Here is a 17,503-nt window from a genome sequence, read left to right as displayed (position 1 = left end):
TAAATATCATAAATCACAGTTTTATATGAATAGTAAAGTATAGATTTAAGATTCTCAATGTTCAACTGCAAGGTAATTCAATAATTCTCCTGCCCAGTTTCAAGGTGGGTCCGGACCCTACCAGGAATCACAGAAAACAACAAAAACGGAAAACTCTGGATACAGATTCAGTCCATCACAGGGCAACACCACCTCACACATTCACTCAAACACTCACAGCTATGGACCCTTTTGGACAACCAACCCACCTGTCAATGTGTGTGTTAAGACTGTGGGAGGAAACCCATGCACACTTCACAGAACGTGACCTGAGGGGGGAGCGGTTGTTAAACCACAACCTTAGTACCCTGGAGCTGTGTGACAAAAGAAACAGCTGTACACCTCATTTAAAAACATAAAATAATACCTTCCATAAACAAATCAGGTGAACTGCAATTACAATATAAAAGAATGAATGGTCTACCTGCTGCACAGGGGGCTTAAAATCCATAGCGTCAGAGCTCCAAAGGAATTTAATCTCCATCTCACACACATGCTATGACATGCTTAACAGTCTGAAAAGCATGTAAACCCTGAGTTTGCTATTACAAACAGCTGTACTCAGTAAGATGAAGAGACTAAGGGAAGAAGACGCTACAAGCTACAAACAGACTGTAATATAAACCAAGAAAAACAAATATATATAACAAATTTAAGCAGCCTGAGAGAATTCCAGTCATTTCTAAGGTTCCACCACATAACACCCCACCGAAACTCACATCGGCTTTGTGAAGTTTACATGTGAGAGGTAAACTAAACAATGTCCAACTACCGACACACAATGTGTGTCCAAATGTGTATGGGCGCCTGCTTGTCCAGCATTTCTTCTGAAGAGTACGAATAGATATCAATGCAAAGTGTTGGCTGGAGTTTGCTGCCATCTATGCACCCATAAGAAACAGATCAATCACACTATTTTATCTGGCAGTCTGATGGATGAATGTATAGGAATGCCACCTAGTGGAATGCACAGTGTCAACAGTGAAGTCTGGTGGAGGAGGAATGGCCAGCGGTGGAGTCCTCTGAATGGTAACTTTAATGCTTCAGCAAAAACAACACAACTATATTGAGACAACCACAGCATGTTACCTACTCTACTCAACTCTACACAGATCTACTCGCTTTTTGGTGTCTAGTACCTGGTCGGTTTTCCACTATCACAGCGCTCCCTTGAAATGTAGCTGGTGATATCACAGTCAGCCACTGATCCAAGGAACATTTGAACAGCTTCAAAAGGCCACATTGCCGTTGTGAGTTGGATAAAAACAACGTGTTCTCTGCTGTAGCTGGAGATTTTACAGGCGGAGAGTTTGTGCTGGATGTCTGCATTATTTTGTGATTGACAATCTGGACATTCAACACGTCACAATTTAGACCAGGGGTGGGCAATCTAATTCACAAAGGGCAGGTGTGGCTGCTGGTTTTGTTTCAAATAACCAGAAGGTCACATGATCAGTTGTTTTAATTTAAACTAATTACTCCACACCTGCCCTTTGTGGATAAGATTGCCCACCTCTTGTTTACACCCTACATTGCTCACTTTGGACCACAAGAGAGCAGGGAACATATAAAAGTACCCTAGGTACCAAGTCGAGTCAGTACCATGCAGTTGAAAAGCTCCATATAGTTCTAACACTGATGAGAGTGTGTGTGTTCGGCCCTTTCTGGCTCCACCCCGACTGTGCCCCGGTGCAGAAAGTGAGGTCCATAAGATATGATTAAATGAGTTCGGTGTGGATGAACTCCAGATTCCACACTGAACTAATCTGAGATGATGATTTGTGGCAAGCCAGTACAGTGAACTATGTCTCCATAAAATGAGCACACGGCTCTGTAAATCTGTATCACATTCCTGTCTGCACGTTAGAAGACAACAGACACAGATGTTATGAACTGAAGCCAAAGCAAAAAGACCAGTTTCCTCCCTTTACTGTAAACTGACTGCAGTAAAGGTTGCAGAAGGTTTGGGGCCGAGGCTCATGATTCCGCTGTGTACATCTCCTCCGTGTTTGTCATAAAAACAAACCCCTACCGCAACCATAGCCATGACCACTTGAGGAAATGTATTATAACGTCTCCTTCAGACGCAAAGCTGTTACAGTGAATGAAAGAGTGAATAAATGGTCCAAAAACACATAGGTGTGAGTGTGTGAGTGAATGTTTGTGTGTGTTGCCCTGTGGAGGACTGGCGCCCCCTCCAGGGTGTGTTCCTGCCTTGTGCCCAGTGATACTGGGTAGGCTCTAGACCGACCCTGATCTTGAATTGGATAAGCGCTTACAGACAATGAATGAATTTCTCCCCAGAAAAACAGACCCAGTCCATTTTGTCTGTGAAGGAAGAGAGGGTGGCTCGGCTGGGGCTTCCTCATGTAGTTTTAGCTACACCCCAAAAACAATGAAAATACATACAGGCAAAAAGAGAAAGGTTTAAATCGCTGTCTATTGTGTGCTACCAACTGTTTGTGTAACACCAGTGCTGTCTCCTGAACACACAAGCTTGTAGCCCTGTGTTAATCTGTGTTGATTGATTTGTGTTATTTCTGTGCACCCTTCCAGATGCTTGGATATTCTACTCAGCCAGAATAAAGACCCATATTGTTTATTTAGGGTGTTCTCACTAGGGGTGGGCGATATGGCCCTAAAATAATATCACAATATTTCAGGGGGTTTCAGCAACAATATTCTCTGGGAAAAATACTTTTATTAATTTCCTGACCATGCTATTTCAACAAAATTAATGTTTTTTTATACTTATATAAATAATTATGTTAAATAAAATATATTATTACATGACACCATGGTTTAGTTTACATCTGATATTACACAAGATAACGTTACACAATAAAACGGCACAGGCGGGTAGATTTGGCATTATATAGCCGTTCACGTACGACCCTACTATTATAATAATAATAATAATCCGTGTGATTATTTATATTTATGTTAACATAATTGTACAAACTGGATACCTTATTGAGTGTCTCCAAATTGGTGCTTTCTACCACTGCTACTTTGGTGTACTGACGACCGAGCGTAGCTTTATCCCGCTGCTACTTTGCTGTATATGCTGTACTCCACTGTACTGCCGACTGAGTGGGTCTGCCTTCCCCAGTGTTACTCTGCTGTGTGCGCCGGTCTAGTGCGGCCGATATCTCCACTCATACTTAATCCATTTATACTCGCTCTGCATTGTTTTGTGTTCTGTTTGGTCTGTTTATGTCTTCCCATATGGTATGTCCCTCCCCATAGCTTGGCGAATAGCGGGATAGCTAGCTCGTTTACTAATGGCTCTTAAGCTTTAGCTCATCAGTCTCTTAGACTCAGAGAGGAGGCGTTGCTATGGTAGCTTTGTCATTATTCGGGGTAATAGTGACATAAGCATTACCCACTTTTAGGACTGCCCAACCTACATCGAGAGGAGAAGCAGTAATGGCCATTTTCGAGGTGAGATTTGTGCTATTTCTGTTTTTTATCTAAACTTTGCTGAACATTTCACATAACACAGGTTTAGACTTACACACACAAAAAACACACATTTCAAAATGGGTTCCCAGGGGCTTCAATGCCTCATGTAAAGAACGTATGTCATATCATTGCAAACTGCATGAGGTCATTATGTATACAAGTCAGAGTATTATTTATTTATTTATTTATTTATATAATGTGCTCCTAGGTGCTCCCAGGCACAGTTCAGTTGGACTGAAGCATGGACCCTGAACGTGATGTCAGCGCTCTGATACTCACTGTAAACACACACAGTGGCAAAGGGATCACTCTGGTCTAGTCATAGACACAAATACAGGGTCTATTGCTGAGGTGCAGGGTTTGCTGCAAGCGTTTGCTGAGATATTTGGAATAATTGGTACCAAGTAGCCTCCAAAAATAATAATCTTACACATGCAACATGGTTAAAGGTACAATTTTGAACGTCACTGTGCTCCAAAACACTGTCTGAAGACAAAAGCGTGTTCAGGCTCCTGCACGGTATATTTCCACTGGGCCAAGTGTGAGTACACCTTAATATGAAATCTAAAAATAAGTGAATACACAGTTTATATTCAACTGACATCAGAACAGTGAGTCTTTGTGTCTTCAATCATTGCACTTCTAAAAAGTCCCCTCCACGTCTCTTCATATCCTCTTATCATTTCCTTCTGAGATAGAGCTGTGTGCACAAGATACACTCTGTGACGACTTTCTTCTCAAAGCAGAAATGTTCTGGTAAATTATTCCTCGACCCTTTCGGCACCAGACTCGGTTCGGCAACATGCATCAAGACTTCCACACGCTCAAAATCGGGCCTTAATGTGAAATGTGGTCCACGCCGCAGTGAAAAGAGCAAAGCCTTTCTAATGCCATTCTAGATCTGTATATCTAGATGTCTGCAGATCTGGGTTGGTGATGACAGGAAGTGAGCTTAGCTGGTCTAAGCACAAAGATTCGTAAGGTTGTGGAGCATCATCTTTTGTTTTTGTTTTTTTAACAAAAGGTGTCAGTGCTTATAGTCGATGCAGTTATCACCATTTAAAAATAGATTTAGAAGCAACAGATTTATTAAAAGAAAAAAAAAAAATAAAATCACACCAAATATTTACAGTCTTCCCAAATGAAGAGGCCATTATTAATCATTTCTTCATTCTATTCTTCATTTCTAATAGCACTCCATTGTTTGAACACAAGGGCGCCACAGTGACACTGAAGAGGATATTGGTTACAGACAATGAATGAATGAATGTTTGAACACAAACCTCTGCAAATAACCACCAACAATTAACAGACCAGTCCAATATTGTAATCTTATAAACACTGTTTTTGGGTCGGACGCTTTGCTCAATGGCCTTTCAGCTGTGAATTAACTATTCAAAGGATGGGCATTATTTTAAAAATATATAAAGCTTCTTAAATATTACTTTACTTTTCGCTTTATAAGAACTCAATCCAACAGCACTGACTCATATCTCTGTCTATTCAAAATATTTTACCCCGGTGTTCACACAGAGCTGTCGAATAACTAAAATATAATCAGATCCCCAGCAAAAAGAACCAGTCAGGTCACCTGCAGTTTAAATACGAAGTCTCTATTGTTCAGAATATGTCTGACTACAGGAGGATGGGTCCCACTTGTGAGTCTTCGTTCCTTCCGAGGTTTCTTCCTCCAGCTTCGAGGGAGGTTTTTCCTGGTACTGTTGCCTTAAGCTTGCACACCTGGAGATATTCATTTCAATTTTGTTTTAAATCTCATTTTCTGTAAAGCTGCTTTGGGACATCATAGAGTTGTAAAAAGCGCTACACAAATCATTTTGACTTTGCTTGACTCCTATTACCAGCGCGAAGGTCAATTAAACCAGTTCGGTTTCCAAGGCCCATGGGACGGTAGGAATGGCAATTCAAGATATATATAATTACATTTGGATGAGGCAAAATATTTTTTAAAAACATCTCAAATAACAATGATGCAGGCGCTTTGGGGGAAAAAAGAAAAGGAAAAAAATAGTCAGAAAATATCAGTCTTTATAGAGCTGAACACACTGAGGATGACCCATGTATTTCCAAGCCACAAGTGCTTGTTTAAATAACCTCAGCACAATAATCTGCTGCCTTTTGACTAATCAGAATTATCATTCAACATAACTGAACCATCTGGTTAAAATATCTTCAATATATCTGTCATTTATTTGGACAGGTCTAAAAATGACTTTTGACTAGATATAAATACAGTTCTGAACATCTCTAACTTCGTTTGCCTTAAATCAAGTCGTCTACACGCTACACTGCACATCAAAGCTCTGAGGGAATTTAATGACACATTTTGTGAGAACAATTAATCATTTTACTAAACCTGGCCACAGCGTTCTCTCATAATTCACTCTTTTACAGAACCAAGTGACACAGTCGAGGCTTTATGTGGTGACGCAAGTACAGCATCGATACTGTTGAGTTCAGAATGTAGATTTTATTTGTTCCGAAATATGTATTAAATAAATTAACTCTCTTTTACCCCTTCTCTCTCTCTCTCTCTCACACACACACCCCTCCTGTTTCATCTCCAACCTCATTTAATTCCTCCAGAGTTAAGACACGAGCTGCTCTGTAGCATTAATTTTCTGTATTAAAGCACACCGTGAATATATAACTGAGGCTATCGTATTTCAGTGATGGGTTTTGGTCAGAAAAATGATTACAGACTGTTTGACAAACTGAAAGAAAGTCAGTTCGACTGAATTAATGTTAAAACATATGGCCATGGGGATCCTTTCTGAAAGAGTGTGGGAGTCTCAGTGTCTGTGGTTCTGTGTATTTGTCGGGTGTGATACATGGGCAGAAACCACAGAGAGTCTATATGAAAAGAGAGAGAGAGAGAGAGAAGCACTCAGCACAGTGTGAGCTGAGCATGAGGAGATGTAGACGATCATAAACAGACGAGATGGTGAGATATAAGTTTTAATACTCTGTTAGTAAAGTTAGCTTCGTAGCTGCACTGGAAAATGAAGCAAATGTCAGATAATAAACATGTTTTGGCTGATGTATTAAATCTGGGGTAAAGTAGGGGCAGAGATCTGATTTACTCTCCACCATCACTTTATGACACATGGGTAGATGGCAAGGCCTTCAAAACATGATTCATTTTTTTAATTACAGATGTTTCTAACAACAGTGTGAGAGTGTGAGGGTGTGTGTGTGTGTGTGTGTGTGTGTGTGAGAGAGAGAAAGAAGGGTATGGGATTGAGAGAGGGAGAGAGGGTGACTGACAGAAAGAGAGGGAGAGTATGAGATTGAGAAAGGGAGAGAGGTGAGAGTGACAGAGAGAGGGAGAGAGGGACAGAGGTATGGGATTGAGAGAGGAACAGCGGAGAGAGAGAGAGAGGGGGGGTATGGGATTGAGAGAGGGAGAGAGGTGAGAGAGTGAAGTACAGACAGAGAGACGTATGGGATTGAGAGAGGGACAGAGGTATGGGATTGAGAGAGGAACAGCGGTGAGAGAGAGAGGGTGACTGACAGAGAGGGAGAGTATGGGATTGAGAGAGGGAGAGAGGTGAGAGTGACAGAGAGGGAGAGAGGGACAGAGGTATGGGATTGAGAGAGGAACAGTGGTGAGAGAGAGAGAGAGAGAGAGTATGGGATTGAGAGAGGGAGAGAGGGTGACTGACAGAAAGAGAGAGAGTATGGGATTGAGAAAGGGAGAGAGGTGAGAGTGACAGAGGTATGGGATTGAGAGAGGAACAGTGGTGAGAGAGAGAGAGAGAGAGAGAGAGAGAGAGAGAGAGAGAGAGAGAGAGAGAGAGAGAGAGAGAGAAAGGGGTATGGGAATGAGAGAGGGAGAGAGGTGAGGTTGACAGAGGTGTCAGAAAAAGAGGTGAGAATGAAAGAGGTGAGAGAGAAGTGAAAAAAGCCCAGAGACAAGGAGAGGCCACAGGAAGAAGGGTGGAGAAAAATAATCTCTCCATTTGCAAATATCTCTCCATTTCACACAACTGCGCAGGGCTCAGTGCACACTGGGCGTTCCTGTGGAAATAACTGAAAAAGAGAGGGGGAAGGAAAGAGAGAGAGAGAGGCCTAGCCCACTGTGAGCTTCTCTGGAAAAGTTAAAGGTCAAAGCAGCTGCATTATGGAATTAATTACACAAGGGCCATGATACAAAACATCCGCCGCGCCTCATTCTCCAATGCCCACACATTGCATCTGTTACAGAACCCTCTGTGTTGCCAGGATGATGCTAATACTTGTGCACACAAAACTGACATCACAGGGAATGTAGGGCTACTAATAAACTTCAAAACTACTGTAAACCAACAACAGCTTTTCAAACTGGAAACTAGCACTGACAACACCTCTTAATACATGGACAACTGAAGAAAAACAACAACAACGATACTGTGTGTGTGTATCATGAACAAGTATCATGTGTGTGTGTATATATATGTATATGTATATGAATGCGTGAATCCAGAGCCCACCAACCCACACACAGTGAAACAAGACCCACCCAGTCAGTTTTCTGTGCTCTGCCCAAGTCTGAAAACACAGGATAAAACGAGTCGTTCTGATTCTGCTTCGCTTCTGACGTCAAGTTCAGAGACTTTAGAATGGCCCCGCCCCCTCGTCTGAGTCTGTCCAATCACAGCGCTGGACCCATGTTTTTGTGAGGGCGCAAAGGCAAAGTTAAACAGACCCAACAAGCACGGAGAAATAAGGGCACTGAGTAAAAAAAAAAAAAAAGGAGAAAACGAAAACAGCTAAAAACCAGAGCTTCTGCTCCTCGCTCCTCTCTGCTGTGCGCTCGGGGTCGGGGTGAACAGCGAGCGGCTCATTATCATTTAAAGGAACAGGTGCTGAAAGTGGACGTTCTGGACAGGGGCTGTTTACACAGGGGGAGAACACTGCTGTGGGGTTTGGACCAAAGCAGGTTGTTTCGTTAAGAACCAGAACTGTGCTCCGCTGTGGAGAAGAGGGGAATATTCACACATTAACTCCCACATTAGAGAAAGCTTTGCTGGTGTGTGTGGGATATCAGAGATGTTTCCTGTCACTTGTCACTTGAATTTTAATGCTGGGGTTTACAGTGACGACCTCTGACTTTACTGCTCACATCTGTCATAGACATAGCTTAGACCTGGAAATTCTTTATATGGGCATAACGTATTATAACGTTTATATGGGCGGCGGTGTTTACTCATGGTGTATTGACGTGTTGTTGTTGTTGTTTGGGACTGAACACAGCTCCGTCATCAGTTCAGACAGATCAGTAGAATTTGTTCCTTCCTTGTTGCAGCGTCCAGTCGTACCTTTCATTCACCTGACAGCGCTCTGAAAAACAGCTGCACCGCACACAGCAATACGGTCAGAAAAGAGGGTTGATGTGGTCACTGTGCACACTTTAAACTGGGAGGAGTCCAAATCTCTCCAGTTGGATGTGGACAAACCACAAATCAGTTCCTGAGAGCCAGAGTCTCGCTGTGATATTTCCCAGCTTTAACAGAGCTAATAAACCTCGGAATGAACTGAATCAGCTGTATTTCAGAACCACATCCGGAACAGACCAGCCAAATATTAAAATGACCTCCTTGCTGCTGCACTCCCTGTCCGTTCTTTCAGCTCCTCTGACCATACAGGAGCACTTTGTAGTTCTATAATTACAGGCTGTAGTCCACCTGTTGCTCTGCATACGTTATCTCCCCGTCTTTCAACTCGTTCTTCAACGTTCAGGATCCACAGTGGTGGATCATACTTAGTGCTGCAGTGATAACTGATGTGGTGGTGGTGGTGTTAGCATGTGGTACTGGTATGAGCGGATCAGACACGGCAGTGCGGCTAGAGTTTTAAAGCCCTTAATGCCCCTGCTAGACTGAGACTAGTCCACTAACCGAAATCTTTCAGCATCCTGTGTCCACTGATGAAAGACTAGAGGACGGCCAACACATACTGTGCAGCGACAGATCGATCAATCAGAATGTTTTTAAATAGCACTTTTTGCAATTAACGTTGTCACAAAGCAGCTTTACAGAATTAGTATCAGATGAGCTACTGTCTCTGACTCTACATCTACAAGGTGGACCAACGAGGGAGGAGTGTCTCACAGAGTGGACAGAGAGTGGACACAGGGTTTAAAAACTCCAGCAGCACTGCTGTGTCTGATCCACCAGTACAACACACACTAACACGTCAGTTGGGGGGGGGGTGTACTGAACCTTACTGAACAGGGTGAAATGGGTGAACTACAGTCATAAACACAGCTTTAAAACCCTTCACGTGGTCATTAACTCCCGGTCAGCTGCAGTTTTCCGTGGTGTGTGTTATTTCAGCTCTGTTTAGTTTGATGAGGATTAGGGGTCAGAGTCAGAGTTAAAGTCCTGAGCACAAGAGCTCTTCTGGCGTGTTCCAGATCACACGTGTGGGTTTTCTACGTTGTAAAACTCTAATGAGTCAGACCAGGTGTTAACAAGATTGTGAAGAAAGGTTTTAAAGCAGTGGTTAGGTTAAATACAGCAACTAAACCGTTTTTAACGTTTCACAAACGCAAAACAGAGCAAAACGTGTGCTTTTCCAACGCTTTTCAGCTGTGTTTAAGGGATTTGTAACTGATTTGCCCGTATCTCTTTAGAATGTATGACATTATGAAGCTCAAACGCTCATATTTACACTTCAACACGTACAGCTCTACATTACTACACTTTTCAATGTTTCGTCTGACCATGTGTTACAAATAACAGCTGGTTGGAAGGTTTTAAAGTCGTGGTTACTATTAATATCGCAAATTAAGCAATTTAAACTTAGATTTAACCTAAAAAAAATACTGCATTCACAAGGTTACAGCTAAAAACAACATTTAAAAATCCCCCACACAGAAAAAAACAGCCTGGTGCATTTCTAACGCAAATAAAACCAATATTAAGAGCAATAAACACGTTAAAACTGTGGCAAGTTAAACGCTAGATGGTTGTTTAATGAGGTAAATACTTACATGTCCGAGAGGGGACTGGGCTTAAAGCTGCAACTCCACTCAGCCGTTGTTTTCTCAAAGCAACAGCACAGTTTGGTCGAAAACTATGTTTAAACGCAGTAAACCGAGTCAGAATGCGCTTGTTTTTAATTCTCTGTGAAGTAACAGCAGATTTAAGCATGTCCCCGTCCTCTCGAGTGTGGTTTAACCCCGCTTTCTGCAGTTTTCCTGCAGGTCTCCTGCGGATCTATGAGCAGCTCTGATCTTCTTTGTGCAAACGCTATTCTCCGCTGTTCTCGCCGTTTAACCGTCGTTGAGTTTAAACGTCATTTTGGCGCCATCTGGGGGTCGGGCAGGACAACAGCACCGTGCTGGACACAACAGACCTGGAGGGTATAACACAATTCGGGATTCTCTCAATTTAGCCCGATGATTTAAGCCCAAATTCTATCCTGTCGAACAGGAACAGAGTTGAGGGAGATTCCCGTTGGAAAAATATCATTGTTGGGCTTAAGTTAGCCGGCTAACTGAGAAATCCTGCTTTGTTTATTGACACCCTGCTCAAATTTAGCTAGTGATTTTATAAATAGAAATAAGTGAACACACTTCTGCACTTTTTAATTCACAATTCACACACACACACACACACACACACATATATATATATATATATATATATATATATATATATATATATATATATATATATATCCACACACACACACACACACACACACAAAGCAATAAAAAAGTGTGGCAAAATGAGACTGAACATGTTATACAAGAACCACTGTTCTGGAGCATTCAGCCAATAGCAGTTTAACTGGTAACAGATGAGGTCTTCAAGACTGAATCTTAAAGGAACACCCACTGAAGTCCTAGGCTTTGTGAGCAAAGGTGGGTCATGGTCCACCACTTTGTGCCAAACCCAGAGCTCAGTGGACCCAAGCTCAGCTCAGATCCAAAGAGAGACAATAGAAACATGTGCCATAGTCAGAGGAGTCCATGTTGTTCTTTGTGCTTATGACGAAAGGGGACATGAGACTTATTACTACTGAAAGGTGATAAACTCTACCCTCTGCCACATTGAAGGTATAATTGATGTTGAGGTGTATACTGGGATTTTGAAGAGACATGTTTCCTTAAAGAGGACTAACTTTTCCAGGAAGTCCATGGATGTTTCAGCAGGACAGTGCTAGGCCTCATTCTGCAGGACGTACAACAGCATGGATTCATAGACAAAGAGTGTGTGTGCTTGATTGACCCTGCCACAGTCCAGATCTGTCCCTCCTATGGTGTCATTATAAACACCAGGTTCACCAGGTTATTCCACTCCTTTATTTAGGTATAAACACACTGGCTTATATTCCTCCTTCCTGTAATCAACACTAGATGGCACACATGTCACTTTAATTTCACAGATGTATAATAATTCTGTAAATTGGTGGGTATCTGCTCATCCCATTTCTGCTAAAATGAAGAGCACTGATCAAGTTCCTCTAACACAGTCAGAAAACCCCATCCTGGTCAACCCCTGGTCAATCTCCCGCTCTCTGGAAGGTGTTACAGGTCATTGGAAACCAGACTAACAGACTTCAGAAAGGTTTCTCTCTCTGGGCCATACTCCCAACTCCACACATCTGCACATGATAGTAGCAGGTGGTACAGGTGCATCAGAGGCAGGCAGACTGAAGATCAGCTCATTTTAAGAACGCCTTAAACACTTTAAGGACAGGTTACAAAGATAAATAAAAAAGTATAGTTAAATTGTGCTAATGTACTGCTAATGTACACATTAAAATATATTAAATTACATTTAATATATACTGAGTATATTAGTCTTTTTTGTTACCATTTTTTAGTACAGTTATAATATATTTATACACTTAATATACAGGGTGGGCCATTTATATGGATACACCTTAATAAAACGGGAATCTTCCCATTGAAAAAACAAAAGTTGGATCCAAAATGGCCGACTTCAAAATGGCCGCCATGGTCACCACCCATCTTGAAAAGTCCCCCCCCCCCCACTCCCATATACTAATGTGCCACCAACAGGAAGTTAATATCACCAACCATTCCCATTTTATTAAGGTGTATCCATATAAAAGGCCCACCCTGTAGTATGTCATATAATTCTAATTTACATGTATTGTAATTTGTAATAGTGTACAGGCAACATATATTTGCTATAGCTTTTTTATTTGTGACTTTTTTAAATTAATGATTTTTATTTGTGTAATTTATTAGTTATTAAAAATGTAAGAACAATGATATTAGAACAGTCGCAAAAATAAATTATGGCAAGTACACGGTAAATGTTTAGTTTAACAAAATATCATTTAAATTATATACCACTCCAAATGAACATAAATTCAAATCTATTTAAGCACAATTTAATTCTATGTTTAAAAAAAATGAGGTCTGCTGAGTCACTGTAGAAATAGTTAATTTAACAATGCACCATTTATTCTTTTAAATGATTCACTATTCCCAGTAAACATTTAGCTGTTGATTCAACGTTGAAATAACGTAATGACTGCCGTCTAATCAACGTTCTCTTAAGGTTGAAAATGAAAGTTGAAATGACGTCCAAACACAGACATTGAAAAGACGACTATTAGACGTATTTTGGACGTCCATTGACGTTATTAATTGGTCCTGAAATAAATTACTCGTATAAAACGCATTTGGGACATCCACTGACGTTATCGATTGGTCACCACTTAACTAACTTATTAAGATGGATTTTGGACGTCCATTGACGTTTAAAATATGTCCTTGACGGACAGACTACTTTTAGACCTATTTTGAACGTCCAGGGACGTTCCTTGTTTACTGGGTTATCATTAGTGCAATGTTCTTCTAAATGCTATATCCGTGTCCTTTTTTTAACCTTAATCTCTTCTTTGGTTTGAACTAGATCAGGAGTAGCACTTTATTTATTATCATTATTTTTATTTTTATTTATTTATGTATTTTGTTAAATTGTAATAAAGGTTTCAGGAACATCAGTGAGGTCAGTGATTAGTTTTGGATCTCACCGCTCTAACTCATCCCCAGTGTATGAAACAGAGGTGGACTCACTCGTATTGAGAGGATAAGGTTAGTCCGTGGCAATTAACAGACGTTTTATACCCAAACTTAAGAGGAAAACGAAGTTTTCAGACTGTTTTCCTTCAAGAATAATTCCTACGCTATGATTGGTCAGACAGTAAGCAGATAATATACAAACGGCTCTGATGTAAATATAGTCAATAGCTAATCACCGCGTTGCGAGGCGGGGTTTGTCATACAATGGGTGGAGGTGGAGAAAGCATTGCTTTAACAGATGCGCCCTCTAGTGGATATTAGTGAGATTGGGTGTGTTCAAATCAACACAGCACAACATTACATGGAGTGTGGAAAAATAACACGAACATTATAATTAGAAGTGCACGTGTGTGGAGTAGTCTGCTCAGAAAGCCCGGCTTATGAATGTGAATGTCATAATTACAATATAATAAGCTTTAATGTGGCTTTTGTTCAGAGAACAAAAAATGGCCGCCACAAAAAGGAGTTGACAACTGAAATCTGTTACATAGTTGGAGCTGAAAATGACTGAAAGCTAGCCAGCAATTAACCCGCGCCCTCTCCATCTCCCCAGCGGTGTCTAGATATGTGTTTGTTTTATTTATTTATTAATTTTTTGGTGTTGTTGTCTGCTGTCCAATTAAATTGCCCTGTTTATGTTCCAGTATTTAAGGGCACAGGGGTGTGTAAAGTACCTGGATTTTGTCTGAATTTACCACTAGAGACTGTGACCTTGGTGTTTCTGTGTGGGGTGGTGCGGTGACAAAACAGATATCACACCACTCCAGGGTTCTGGGGTTGTGGGTTCAAACCCCACCTCAGGTCACTGTTTGTAAGGAGTGTGGTCTGAGTTCTCCCTGTGTCTGTATGGGTTTCCTCCCACAGTCCAAAAACACAAGTATGTGAGATATGAATTGGCTGTTCAAAAGTGTAGGTCTGGGTGAGTATGTGAATGCATGAGTGAATGAGTGAGTGTGTGGTGCCCTATTATGGTGCATGGTGCATGTTATGGTGCACCATGACCCTTAACTGGATAAACAGTGTCAGAAAATATATGACTAAATCAGTTAAGGTTTCTGTGTGCTCACACAATATGAAGGTAGTTTTGCCAACTAATTTTTAATTTTATATTCCACTGTAGTAACAAAGCTAATATTGTAATGACTTCAACTGAATTTGTTTATGTTTTTAACACTACATTTGTTCAGCTAGCGCAGAGCTAGTTATGCTAGTACTTAGCTTGCTGTACTTTGTGCTTTTTGCTCCTCTTTTTTATATATATATATTTATGTAGTTTTGTATATAATATATAAAAAAGTAATATAATATGTAGTATTTCAGTTTTATATCCATTTGTTTAATAACACTTACAAATATCTATTGCTCCAAGAAAACCAAAAGCTATATGTTTGGGGTTTTTTAGGGGTTTTTTTCTTCATAAAAATACATGCATTACATTGCATGCATACAGTATTTTGAGGTATTTTTATAACTATGTATCTTTTGCAGAAGAAACAATAAAATCTACAGACAGAAGTTATAATACATCAGGCAAAATTTTATAAAATGTTAATGTTTATGCTCCCATCCAGTCTCTTAAATTACTTTTCAGAGCAAGCTGTTCATGTATTTGTCCGTCAGGGTATTTTTTGTCTGTGTTTTTTTCAAAGCATTTAAGTGTATACAGCTTGTGTAATAAATCATAATGCCTCAGTTAGCTGAAAGGTCAGGGGACATACAGACCCGAATCAAAGATGTAGACAAGGTGGCGCAGGCAGGAGTCACTCGGCCGTGTGGTCTACAGTCTTAGCTGAATGTGTGAAGTCTGTCTGTGCGTTTTGTTGTTAGTTATTGCTTGACTTTTTTGTTTCCCCTGACTGCAGTTCACAAACAGCACAGTGGAGTGAATGGGAGAGATATATAAGATTATTCTATGAGAGAGAATTTAAGGCCTTTTGTATTTATAGCGTCATTTTACAGCCAGAGCAATGACATATTCAATGTTCAATATCTGCTATAAATGATTCAGTATGTACTGAGAATTATTCAGTATCTACTATGAGTTTACTCATTATTCTTTTTTAATTATTTAGTACCTTCTACTGGTTTATTCATTTTTCAGTATGAATTGACTAATTCAGTTTCCTCTATATTTTATTCAGTATTCACAAGGAATTATTCAGTATCCACTACTAATATATTAAGTATTAGTATGAATTATACAGTATCCACTATACATTAATTCAGTATTTAGAATCAATTATTCAGTATCTGCTGTTCATTTATTCAGTGTCCACCATGAATTAATTTAGTATTCGTTTATAGATGTGATTGTAAAGGTTACTTTAGCCTGAAATGGACATTTGTTTCCTGTAATAAAGACCAGTGTTGACCCTCCTTTACAGGATAAGCAGAATTACACGGGTTTATATTTTCCTCTTCCTCCACAATGAAGCCCTGAGTATTGACTTAACACCTACACACTGTGAAAAATACTTGTACTTTTAAATGTACTAAAGGAAGTTGCATGGTTTTCTTAAACATTTTAAGTGCAAATAAGAAGTCATCCATCCATCCATCCATTATCTGTAACCGCTTATCCAATTTAGGGTCGCGGGGGGTCCAGAGCCTACCTGGAATCATTGGGCGCAAGGCAGGAATACACCCTGGAGGGGACGCCAGTCCTTCACAGGGCAACACAGACACACACACATTCACTCACACCTACGGACACTTTCGAGTCGCCAATCCACCTGCAACGTGTGTTTTTGGACTGTGGGAGGAAACCGGAGTACCCGGAGGAAACCCACGCGGACACGGGGAGAACACACCAACTCCTCACAGACAGTCACCCGGAGCGGGAATCGAACCCACAACCTCCAGGCCCCTGGAGCTGTGTGACTGCGACACTACCTGCTGCGCCACCGTGCCGCCCTAAATAAGAAGTCAACATAATGTAAAACTACTATTAGGAAGGCTCAAATTTCAAGACAATCCCACAACACAGATTTTGAATTTAAAATATTGACTCATTTTACAGTGGAGTGAAATCCAGGATGTAGCAGTAAATTCTATAAATTATTATTTTTTGTCCTTTGTGTTTAATTTCATAAAGTGTGCTGTCTGTTTTCCAAGGGTTTTAATAAATTAACAAGATGTAAATAATTCTACTGATAAGTTCAATCAACTTCTTATCTTTCTTTTTATAAAGTTAAAAAGCGGAATCACTGCTACAGTGCAGTGTACATTTAAGATCACTGTAGGTGTCAGAAAGTTGACGTCTCAACGACTGGGGATTTTGTTATGTGCATAAAAGTCTGTATAGCACCAGGAGTTCAATTTAGCCACAGCTGAAAATGTCACGTCGCTTTTACCATAAAGAAGGGCAGGGTTGCAGGTCATCTGCCTCTTCTCGCCTTCTTTTTTCTTCACCACCTCCCTGTGGTTTACATCAAAGGAAAATAGACAAACAGGCGAAATAAACACCTGCCTCAGTTCTGCACTCATGGATACTTCTGTAAAACCAGTTTGTGTGGCCTCCCTGCTCAGAGGAAGAGGTTACTGTTGTTAACTTTTGCTGTGTTGTGAAGACAGGTGATGGAAAAGAATCTCCGCAGACACGGTTAAAAGTGTAAATACATCTTTATTTACCAAAACAGTGTCTTACGGGTTCTTAAGGATCCCGTGAGAGATAGTGTTCGATTCCGAGCTCAGATCATCTCTCCCCCTCCTGGCTCGGACCCCTCGTCTACATGCTTCTTCCACCTTTCCAAATAAGGCAAACATAGAGGATAGTTTACATTTGCATGTTCTTAAGGGAGGGTGTAAAATTGATAGTTTCCTGCCCTCACTGACAGCTCATCCTAAACATTTCTCTCTGTGTAGCACAGAAATAGAGCATATGGCTGAACATAAAAACACACTGAACATTCCTTAATACTGTGCCTTATG

General features: G+C 40.6%; 1 protein-coding gene across 2 annotated transcripts in view; it reads right to left on the bottom strand.

Moving 5' to 3' along the window:
* Positions 1 to 10,755, bottom strand: part of LOC136700065 (semaphorin-4A-like) — a 50,598-nt gene extending 39,843 nt beyond the window's left edge. For both annotated transcript variants that reach the window (XM_066675213.1, XM_066675214.1), the window contains exon 1: positions 10,499 to 10,755. The gene's annotated coding sequence lies outside the window, so the exon portion shown is untranslated. The remainder of the gene's footprint in view (positions 1 to 10,498) is intronic.
* Between the last annotated feature and the right edge of the window lie 6,748 nt (positions 10,756 to 17,503).

The sequence above is a fragment of the Hoplias malabaricus genome, chromosome 6 (assembly GCF_029633855.1).
Source record: "Hoplias malabaricus isolate fHopMal1 chromosome 6, fHopMal1.hap1, whole genome shotgun sequence".
Taxonomy (NCBI): Eukaryota; Metazoa; Chordata; class Actinopteri; order Characiformes; family Erythrinidae; genus Hoplias; species Hoplias malabaricus.
This window is presented reverse-complemented; position numbering and strand designations above follow the sequence as displayed.